General features: G+C 36.5%; 1 protein-coding gene across 1 annotated transcript in view; it reads right to left on the reverse strand.

The window, feature by feature from the left end:
• The window catches only part of marchf7 (membrane-associated ring finger (C3HC4) 7), a 42,458-nt gene extending 33,310 nt beyond the window's left edge, over positions 1–9,148 (reverse strand). Inside the window, exon 1 of the mRNA XM_028806415.2 lies at positions 9,009–9,148. The gene's annotated coding sequence lies outside the window, so the exon portion shown is untranslated. The remainder of the gene's footprint in view (positions 1–9,008) is intronic.
• Positions 9,149–9,891: the final 743 nt, after the last annotated feature.

A 9,891-nucleotide genomic window follows, 5' to 3' on the forward strand; every position in this document is an offset into this window, starting at 1 on the left:
GAGTTATTGACTAATGTATGTTTGTTCATACTAAGTGTCAGAACTTTCACAATATAGCAAGTACAATAAGTAGTACAATGAACAGTTTATGTCAGTGAGCACATGCTGCTTTAACCATTTTAAGCACTGATGAGAGTTTTAAAAGCATGTTTTAAAAGTGCTAATTGTGCACTTTCCTACTGGAGAAGTGACATGACTTTCAGGTATTTTAGTAACTCCATTTCAGAGAATGTTGAATCCCCCCAGTAAAGGAGTTATTGATATTTGTAAGATGGACAATTACTTAATAGTATTTGTTGGAGGTAAGCACTGCACATGTAAACTAAGAACTCTCTTATTCTGGGTTATATCTAGCTGAATGTTTACCCTGGTCCACTATTCAAATTCTTTTTAGTTTACACTGAATTGAAATGGCTAAAAACAAACAGAAGCCGGCAGAATCAATTACTTCATAAGCCACTTTGTGCCTGCCCTGCCTTGAGAGAGAGAGAGAATGCACACATAGCCAGTGGACAAAATCAGAATAAAAGATTATAATACCAGAAAGGAGAACAGATGATGCACATCTTAAGCCCTAGCTCCCAGTGGTTAACCATCAAACACCTACATTACCATAAAACAAGGAATAAATTATGGAGATTTAATGTCATGATAGCACACATTCTAAAAGCACAGTACAGCCCATGTGACTTCAGTACTTAGCAGAATTTGCCAAGAATAAGATGAGCATTAAATTATTTTGACTTGCTGTAACTGGACATTAAGTTTAAATTTCTGTGTAAACATTTGAACACTTTTGACTCTTTATACAAAACTTTAACCAAATTTCTTGGATTTTAACATCTCCAATTCTAGTGCCGAAGCTAAGTTTTAGTGCAACTGTAACAGTTACACATGTCAAATAATCAGAAAGTAAACAGTGTTCAGTTGCAGGGCTATGGAGTCAGTACAGAAAAACCAACTCCTGACTCCTCGGTTAATGGTGTCACCGACTCCTCTATTCGTAGTTTTATCCAACATACAGTACTGGTCAAAAATTTGGGGGCACTCAAATTCTCATGTGTTTAATAGAAATTAATACCTTTTTATCAAGATACTATTACACTGATTAAAAAATACAGCTAAGGCATTATTAGTGTGCATAATGGGTATTACCGCTTGAAAACACTTAATTTATTATTCATACCAAGGGGCTTTGCTCGCCCACCACCCCGGGGCGCACAAAGCGCCAGTCCCATCACGTCTCTGCTGCTCTCGTTGTGAAGGGGGGGGGGGGGGCTGAACACACGCCAAGAAGATGCAGTCAGATTAGCTGCTGGCTTGCTGCAGCTAATGCCGAGCTGCATGTTCTGCTTGTCGCGGTCTGCGTCAGTCAATTTAAAAGCCTGTACAGCAGCTGTCCTTTTGTCTCTGTTGGGACGTCGAAGTGTTTTCCGAGAAGATCACATCTCGACCCAAGATTTTTTTTATTATAATAGGGAGATATGGCTGCAAAGCTCCACTTTCAGCAGCAATTCCTTCAGTGTTCTAATGGTAAACTCCCTTAGCTTATCCTTAGTCAGTAATGTGTTAATGTTAATTGGTTATTAGAGAAACCATTGTAATTGCATTAGCTCCACTGAAATCTGGTACTTGTTCACTTGTGTTACAAGGTATTGGCATTCCTAAAGTTCTGTTTCTTGGTTTAAAAATGGCCACAATTAAACCGTATTCTCAAGAAATATGTCAAGAAACATGGTATCTAGATAAATACATAAATTTCTATCAAAAACATGAAAACGTCTGGATGACCCCAAATTTTTGAATAGTAGCATATTTGCTATGTTGACGTAAAGCACACAACACATCAATACATGGAGAATAACCCGAGTAAATACTACATATAAAAATGGCTCAAAATGGAAAAGAAGTCATGTCAAGAAAATGCTTTGAGTTTGCACAAGAGAATGTCATCCCACAAGTGAAGGAATGGTACTTTATATATAAAAAAAAAAACAAAAAATAAAAACAGATTTCTACTGCCACCTCATTAGGGAACTGTTTAACTTGTATTGTTAAGAGAAAAAGATAAAAAGATTCATCATGTTTAGTGTCCTTTACAGTCCCAATAAATTAATGGAGGCTCTGCATTCATTAACTGATTATAATGAGCACTTCTACATAAGCATGCAGTTCAAATGTCACAGATCGAGAAGGAGGACATCACACACATCCACAGTATGTGTATAGGAAAGAAACATTGAGGAAAGACTCGATCGAAACGCCAATTTGTCTGATCTACACCAGCAATGCAAAAGTTGCTCCATTTGTTAATACAAAAATACATTTAGTGTTTTAATGCTTCAAATGACAAGGGACATCTCCCTATTAATTAAACATGTATAGTGTTAAGATGCTTAATCGTTGGTACATGCAGCTAACAGGACAAATAAAACATACTTCATTGCTAAATATGAATCTGCAAACACTGAATATGTGTCATTTGTTTGGCTTTTAAAAGCAAACTACCGTTCATTAGTCCCATAACATAGGACATATCTATATTACTAAACGACGGTTTAATTTATGCACGGACGGCGGACGCACCGCATGCGCACTGTGCCTCAGAGTCAAACCCAGCGGCTTCCCAGAGTCAGTAGGTGGCGCCCAAACAACACAACATGTGAACTAAACCTGCTCTAATCCACTGTGCCAGCAGTCTGTGTCAGCAGGGGCAAAGGAGTCACGGCTCCAAATGGAAAGAGCTGAACGATTTGTAATACAAAACCAAGCCTGTAGTTCCCAGAGTCAGTGCGTGGCGCCCAAACACCACGACCTGTAAACTACACCTGCTCTAATCCAATCCACTGTGCCAGCAGACAGTGTGTGTAAGTTGGAGTATGCTTCCTAACAGTAAACGACTTCTACCTAACGACACAGCCACAGAACAACGAAGACGAGCCCGTATGGATAAACACAATGAACGAACACGCCCACAACGCGCTTCTGACACAGCAGAGGCAAAGGAGTCACTGCTCCAAATGGACAGTGAACGAAGGCACCCACACAAAGAAACCACTTTAGTACAAATATGTTTATTTAATTAAATGAAAACTTTACCATGGCTATGACCTGTAAACTAAACCTGAGGTATAGCGTGCACGCCAGGTCGTACAGCCGTCTGAACACGACTGCCCACACCACCGCATATACCACGTTCGTTTAGTAATGAAGCCCTCCATGCCCGGATCCGCCACCATGGTCACTTCAGCACGCGAATCCACCACCGTCAGCAAACGACTTCTCGCTGACGACACAGCCATAGAAAAACAAAAAAGAGACTGCATGGATAAAAACAATAAACGAAGGTGCGTACAACGCGCTTCTGAAACACCAGAACCAGAGGAGTCACAGCTCCAAAAAGAAACCGCTTTAGTACAAATATGTTTATTTAATTAAATGAACTTTCCCAGGACGCGCCCACCCTCCATGATATTTCATCCCTCCCAAGTATCGGAGGGAACAGAAAGTGATTGCCATTCTTGGATTTGCGATTCTTTCGAGAATCGCGGGCTTGCTGGTATATATATGAACGGTACATTGGAGAATACAATGTTACCTCAAAGTTGTCAAGTTGAGTGCTGTTAATGACAAGTAATATTCTAATTCTAGATTTGTTCACAGGCATAAGCAATAACAAAATGTGATCACTCATATAAGAAACACTGAAAACATCAAAACAAAGGCTGTTCTTTCACACAAGAAGCATTAAATGTTTGGAAAAATAGAAATAGAGAGGGGAACACATTTGAAAAATGAATACACCATGAAATTTGTATTACTATGACTTACACTATATTTTTTGACCAGCTAATGAGCAAATGTTGCTAACTCAACAGAGTTGTTCTCTGATAAACCAGACATTAAAAGAATGTTGTTACAAAAACAGCTTTAAAGAGCTTGTTTAAATCAAATATTCTGAATTATCTTGGAATTATCTAATTCAACAGTACATAATTTAAAAATATTTTTAAAGAAGTATGGATTTTAAGCAGCATGTTTCAGTTATTGGACAGAAAATTTCAGAATAAATTTATAATGTGCACATCCCAAGATAACTTGGGTAGTTTCACATTACCATTCTGTATAAAACCTATGCTGAAATCCCCCCACCCCAAGATTATAAATACCCCATTTGTTGTTACACTAGGAGGATCTCTTTCTCTGCCACACATTCAAGTTCAAGCACTGCACTGAGTATTCATATTTATGAATGGTAATACTTGTTTACTTTAATAATGACTATTTGATAGATATATCAATATTTTAAAGCTGTTGTTACTGTTAGTATTTATATATTTTACATTATATTACAGAAAAAGGTACAATATTGTACACTTCAATAATAGAGGAACATTAATAAAAAACCATCAAATGGGATTTCTGTTTTTGCAGTAGTATCGAAAGGTATCAGGTATAGTTAAATTTCACTGGTATTGGTACTAAATACAAATTATTGTATTGTGACATCACTATAAAAAATTTTATTAAGGGAACACTGATTAGGGTCAAACTGGGAAACAACTTGTGATCCTTCAGGTAACACAATGTTACATAGTAATATTTTCAATTTCTTTCACCATGAAAAGCCTTTACATTGAGCTTGCTTAGAATATTAAGTAAGACTTCCTGAAAAAAGCAAAAACCACTTTTTTTAATGCATAAACACAAAAATGAATTTAAATAAATAAAATGTTAATGTCAGGGCAAGGTGAATGTCAAGGAAAACTATTTTTTTCAAATCTGCAGTCATGGGAGATCTCAAACAGATATGGTATTAAGGTTTCTGGTCATGGCAAATGTCACACTAAAATTGCATTGTAGTCAACTCTTATACTGGAATAAACTACAGTAGACCAATCCCCGCTTCCCATCCATCAAGTCAAAAACTGACACCTCTGGGCTAACCCAAAATATAATCAAACTGATTGCATTTGTGTCTATTGAATGCATCCATTATTCAAATTTCAATAAAATGTGAGAAAAAAAAAGTGATGGCCTAACAAATACACTGTAGAAAATCAGTAGTTCTAGAAATGTGTGGTGAGGCAGAATGAGAGTACACAGAGACAACAGAATTAAAGAAAGGAGAACTGGCTTCTAATTAGGGAACTGGTAACCCTCCAGGAACCCAGATCCCCAACTTAACTGGACATCTATTGTCAGTAGATTAAGGAAAAAAGAAATAGAACCAGGGGTTCCAAGTCATTCATTTAAAATTTAAACTAGTGCTCAACACTAACTTTTAAAAATATCAACCGGCATCAACTTTTGGTTGCCACTAAAAACATGGTTGCCATTTTTAACAGCCTATATTTAGAGTATTTAAGATGTGTAATTATATGTCAACTTGCTTTACCTGCTACTTTAATGAATCTTAAAGTGTCATCAGTTAACATGTCAGAGTTCCAGCTATGTGGACACCCATTCTTTGTTTCACGTGGTTTGTTCAAACCTAGCCCATGAGAATAAAGACATTATAATTCAGTTTACTGAGCAACTGTTCAAAATGTTTTCACAGTTAAAAGCACTTAATTAGCAGTTGAAATATAAAATTCAAGGTTATTTTCAAAAGACTTACGGTGAGTTGCTATAGAATAAATCCTTCATTTACTTAAACAATCACCAAATATAATTCTATCCTGTAATCTATTTTATAATCTTGAGTTCTTGTAATACTGTGCAAATGAAATTAAGGTGCTTAAACAAGTCTCAATTAAACATAGTTGTCTTCAGTAAGCTAACCTCATCCCCAACAAAATGAAGTTTTCCTACTTTTGGCATAAAGCCCCAGATGACAACAGCTACAGCTTGGGATTACTTAAATGTTGAAAAAAAAAAAAAAAAAAAATGGTTAGCACAGTCATTTAAATACTACTATATCTTAAGTATGTCAATATATGGATAATGAATCTTTTAATAGCAAATATAAACAAAACCATGCAACAATCCTTTGCATGCTTTGAAGAAAAATCAAACAGCAGACTGAAATTGAATGATGCCAACTGAACTTGCATTAGAGTCAGGTTCTTTTTGACAAAAAGAAGCATTTTAGGGTTTATTGTTTGACAGTCTCTTTTCTCACACTGTAAATAAAAAGCTGCAATAACTCCTGTTCCTCACATTTTTCCTCTCTACACTCAAGTATGCTTGAGTAAAATATGTAGTAAAATATGGCCTTATTGCTTCTGCAAGAGGAAAGAAACAGACCAATAGGGGACACCAGCATAAAACAGTGCTGCACAATTTGATCAAAAAATTATATTGTGACTATTTTGACACATATTGTGACTGCAATTTAAACTGATATGCAAGTATTAAAGTTACCATTATGTATTGCAACTTTAAGGCTAAATGCAAATAATATAAATTATCACACCAAAATATTTCCCAGTATTGATCTATCAACTAAAATTTTTTCAAATAACAAACAACTTAAATTATTGAATACACTGGGCCAAACAAGCACCAATTACTTTCTACGATGTATTTTCTATATTAATCTTATAATGAATATATGAAAAGGTACTAACTAAAGTACCTAAAATAAAAATTTTACGTAAAAAAATTAATAAATAAAAGTGAACCATTATTATCTTACACATTCCTACCACTCTCTCAATGCATCTTTTAAAGAATTAAGTAAATTGGAGACCGAGTAAAGAAACCATTCCAAATTAATAAGTACATTATAAAGTAAAATCTTGTTTGTATAATAAAAATGAATGTGTAGCCACTGCACTGTAAACATCTACACCTGTGCTAATCCTAAAGTGACAAATTATATATAGATATCACACTGCAGTGTAATTTAAGGCATAGATGAGTGCATATGTTCACAGATGTTATTTAATAAACAATATTGGAATTCATATTACATTAGAACTTTCCAATTGAAACGTAAAGCCTCTGGCAAAGAACTATGATCTGGTTCATCGATTAAACTTCACTCTTTAGACTACGTTAGATCGTTGTATTTGGTTACAGCAACTAGATACTACTCGCCCATCCAATGCTTCTTTGAAGACTAGAGCAATTACTTCACCAGTAAGATCTCTTGGAAAATACGATGTTTGCAACCTGCGATTTTTCAGTTCAGATTTGTCACGTATGTACTGTAACGTTAAGCTAATGTAAGGACTGCAGGTTTGTGGTTGTTTAATTGTATTCTACTTTTGCCACGTCTGATTCAATTTCATCTTTGTATTTTCTGTATAGTTCTGGGATGAAAGTCAATGAGAAATAACTACACGAAGAAAACTTGCATCTCCGGTCCCGTTTGTTGGCCTGTTTCTGGACCCTTTTTATTGGCGTGTATTTTATTAAGTCGTACTGTACGTCACAGATTCTGTGATTTTATGTCTTTTCTCAACGACAGCATGCGATCAAAATTTTTTCACTGCAAACTACATGGGGTAAGTAACGCCTAAAAGAAAAAAAAATTGGTGAAGTATTCCTTTAAAGACTAACGTGATTCTACTGTAAAACTTCAAGGTTGCTCATTTAAACAATGAAAACGATGCATTTCCCAGTAGATCTCAAACTGTGTAAAAACTGAATTACACTGTACATTTTGGATGAAAATTCAGCAAAATAAAACTCACTACCACGAAAAATTACTCATTCTTGTTTAAAGAACCTACTATGTTTTGGTTAAGAGGCCTACTCAAATTTAAAACTGACAAAGCCCTTAAATGTTTTGAGATATTATACCAAAACGCAAATTGTTAAAGCATAAAGCCTTTGAGATGATTCAACATCCTATTATTGGAAAATCTATATTGGTGCCAATAAATGAACACCAAGCTTTATTGTATTGGGAACGATTGGCTACGGCTACACCAACGACGCCGAATTGGATTAAGCGTGTGGGAGAATGTTGTGTCATTAAGAATCAGTGAACTTTCCCAGAATATGATCACATTTTTAAATGATTCCACCTTCATCATAGGGTTTAGTCGACAAACAGGTTTGGTTTGGGTCCGTCTACCAAATATTTCGCCTGTCGGGGTGGGGAGAGCCGTCCCAGGAGTACAAGGTTTCAACATAAGGCCGCATTAGAATCTGACAGCAAGCTACTTTACATAAAGGGCACCTTCTGCGGACATTCGACAAAAAGATTTCTGTGGTAAAGTTGCACTGAAAAAATAAGATCGTGCACAACACTCTGAGTGTACTGTTTCTAATGCGTATGTGGCAACTAATAGGAAAAAAAAACGAAATTGTTCAACTATGCCGACAGTTTATTCACGTCTTGCATGTTACGTGTCACTTGTATTCTACATCGTGTTTTTATTAAGCAGTGCATTGAGAGTCTGAAACAGCAAACACCTAAAAACTAAGTTAACCTAAACTACATTCACAAACTTCTCTATGCCTCTTAACCACCACCAGCAAATAGAGAGCCATTACACTTCTCATGCAAAGATGAGGCGTGGCTGAATTTAAAAACTCTACTAAAAATCTAAAAGTAAAAAAAAGCTTTCTGAAAGCTTTCGTTGTACAGCATCAGCTGCAAAAGTTTGTTGTTTATTCCGTAATTTAACCGTCGGTTTAACAAATTAATTTCTCCAGGATATCCGTTTGATTTCCCTGCTAACGCGTCTATTAAGATTACGCAAGACACGATTGTTCGTCGCAAGCGCAGGTATTTTAAATTAAATATCCATTATCTACCCGCAAGACAAATGGCGAAACGGATATAATCCGATCACACCCATAGTAGTTAGCGAGAGGGAAGTCAATTCGTACACTGTTACTTTTTAGAAATCATTAAACTAACACTTCAGCCATTTCTTCACTGGCCGTTTATTCTATTCGCCAGCTCTTCCGCAGTTAGCACATATTTAATCAATATTAAAGTATTATCCGCCCCCGATAACATCTTCAGAATATAGACTGCCCACATGAGCTTGGCTGTATTAATTCGTCTTCTCTCTTGGACATCCTATCAAGTAAAGAAGACTTACCGTTTCTGTACAAATCCAGTCTCTTTTTCGACGCCAACAATGGCGACGGTGTGTTGATAGGACGAGTCACGTGACAACTCAACGCGTAACCGGACACTCGAAGGCGCGCACAGAGTCCGCCCCTGCGCTGACTGATATTCATTACAGCCAACAGAGTGGTAGCTTGAGCAGCGTAGGTAGGTTGCAGGGTCACTTTTTGCCATTCATCTGCCTGCTAATGGTGGTGGCTGGGTTATTCGTTTATTGTTGATTATTTTGTTTTTGTAATTTGAAAAGAAACTATCAGTACATTACGGTGTGTTTTTACTTTTGCCAGTATTTCTTGACTCTGGAAAGGAAGTCCTTGCCGAGACCCGTTACTTGAAAGTGAATGCCATCTGCTAACATTCTCATTTCGACTCGGTGCTAGATTTAGCTCACCGTGTGATTTATTGCAGACGAGTCCCGGGTTTAACTCTTTCATCTTCTTTTCACTTTAACGTCCCAATAGTGACATCCTCCGGTAACTATAAATTTATCTGCTGGTTATGTAAGCTTCTTGAAAACGTGACCGTGCCAGTAAAAACAAATACACGTGAATATAAAGTTAAATCCTGAAACAAGAAAATGAGTGCATACGGAGAACAGGAACTAGCAACATCATTCAAACCAAAAATTAAGAGCTACCTTTAGAAATGTCTTAGTTTATGTGTTTAAGCATTTTTTCATGGTTGTGATTAATGTGCTTAATGGGATTTCACTGAAGATAAATAGGGCTGAACATAATGTTATGAATACCCACTGATGAGGTCCTTCCATGAGAACCCTGAATACAATGAGGACTGATTGAGGTCATTTATGTTAGGTAGAATGCCTAGGGGGCTGGGCAGTCTCGTGGCCCCAG

Source organism: Erpetoichthys calabaricus, chromosome 8, assembly GCF_900747795.2.
Source record: "Erpetoichthys calabaricus chromosome 8, fErpCal1.3, whole genome shotgun sequence".
NCBI lineage: Eukaryota > Metazoa > Chordata > Cladistia > Polypteriformes > Polypteridae > Erpetoichthys > Erpetoichthys calabaricus.